General features: G+C 41.4%; 1 pseudogene across 1 annotated transcript; it reads left to right on the top strand.

Moving 5' to 3' along the window:
- The first annotated feature begins 569 nt into the window (after positions 1 to 569).
- LOC308562530 (small ribosomal subunit protein uS8 pseudogene) lies at positions 570 to 958 on the top strand (annotated as a pseudogene). Its single transcript has one exon. The product of its transcript is annotated as a small ribosomal subunit protein uS8 pseudogene (transcript).
- Positions 959 to 1,677: the final 719 nt, after the last annotated feature.

Raw genomic sequence — 1,677 nt, 5'->3', positions numbered from 1 at the left:
TCAGAGGGAAATAGCCTGGTAATAGGAGTAGAACTAGACCTCATTAAGGTGAAACAGTGTCTGATATCCTTGAGTCAGACAAAAGAGAATATGAAATTGATGTGGTCAGCGTTCCTGCCAAGCTGCACTTGAAAAGAATCAAACAAAGTGGCAATTGATGGCACTTTAGGAGGAAAATACCCACAAATGAAACTGAAGCAGTTTGAATGTAAACCTCTAGTCTTAAATGCATTCAAATAAGACTTTGCATTTGATTTCCTTCCACACTGAGATCATTCAGAACAAATCCATAAAAGAAATGGGGTGTATACACTTAATATGTTCTTGTCAAAGCCGTACAGCAAAGGACAGACATAGGGTTAGTTTAAGTCCAAAACTTTCATCCTCCTCAAACCAATATGGACTTGTTCCTAGTGCTGAAAAGACAAAAAGTGTTTCCTGGAGAGGGGGTGGGGTAGGACAGTGGTTGACTCCTGACTTGGAGAACACTACTGCCACAGTCCTCAAAGATCCTTAACTACTTAGTAAAAGGATATCACCTCTTTCCACAATCTTTCCCTGCCACCACTATGGTGCACATGAATGTCCTGGCTGATGCTCTAAAGAGTATCAACAATGCCCCCAAAAGAGGCAAACGCCAGGTTCTTATTAGGGTGTGCTCCAAAGTCATTGCCAGGTTTCTAACTGTGGCGATGAAGTATGGTTACATTGGCAGATTTGAATTTATTGATGACCACAGAGCTGGGGAAATTGTTGTGAACCTCACAGGCAGGTTGAACAAGTGTGGAGTGATCAGCCCAAGATTTGATGTGACTCAAAAATCTAGAAAATTGGCAGAACAACCAGCTTCCATCCCGTCATTTTGGTTTCATTGTGCTGACAACTTCAGCAGACATCATGGACCATGAAGAAGCAAGATGAAAACACAGGAGGGAAACTCCTGGGATTCCTTTTCTAAGGGTGTAATACATATATGCAAATAAAATGCCTCAACGGGCTAAAATAAAATAACATAAAATAAAATAAAATATAAAAAGGATATCTTTTATCCAATGTTACTTTGCTGTCTGGCAACTCTTAAAACTGTAGGTAAGATGGAGGCATCTGTGTACAGTGGCCCTTAGATAGTGAGCCACTCAGTCTGTGAACATGGAAGCCTTGATTCACATGCCGGCCACGTTTTCAGGTGGCTGCAGAGAAAGATGGTCAGTATGCTCTTGCCTGAGAAGCAAGTGGCAGCTAGTGGCCTTTTAGTCCATGTTAGGTTTGGTATTGCTTGTTGTTGTTTTGTCTTATTTATTAACAGAAGAAAACTTGATTTCCCCCTCCCCCAACCAAAGAATTGTCTGTAGATATTACCCTTTTCTCCCACTGAGGGGACCATCTCCAACCTTTTATCTCCCAGTCTTTGGAGTCCCTCCCCACCCTTGTCACGTTTCTAAAACAGTCAAAGAGCAACACTGGGCCAAAGCAGCAGCCTTTAGGCAATTTGTGGTGCTGCAGGGGTCAAATCTATTCTGGAGGCTCAACCAACCCTAGGGGCTAGCTCCAATGCCCCTTCTCCCTTTCCTGGTTGTTAATTATTTTTAAAGAGAGAAATTTATGGACTTGAAATAGTGTGAAGCCACATTTTTAAAAAGTGTGAACACATAGTCTACTTCTTAATTTTAAAAATAT

This window comes from Miniopterus schreibersii (genome assembly GCF_964146895.1).
Source record: "Miniopterus schreibersii genome assembly, chromosome: 1".
Classification (NCBI taxonomy): domain Eukaryota; kingdom Metazoa; phylum Chordata; class Mammalia; order Chiroptera; family Miniopteridae; genus Miniopterus; species Miniopterus schreibersii.
The sequence above is the reverse complement of the archived record's forward strand: the minus strand, read 5'-3'. Positions and strand labels throughout refer to the sequence as shown.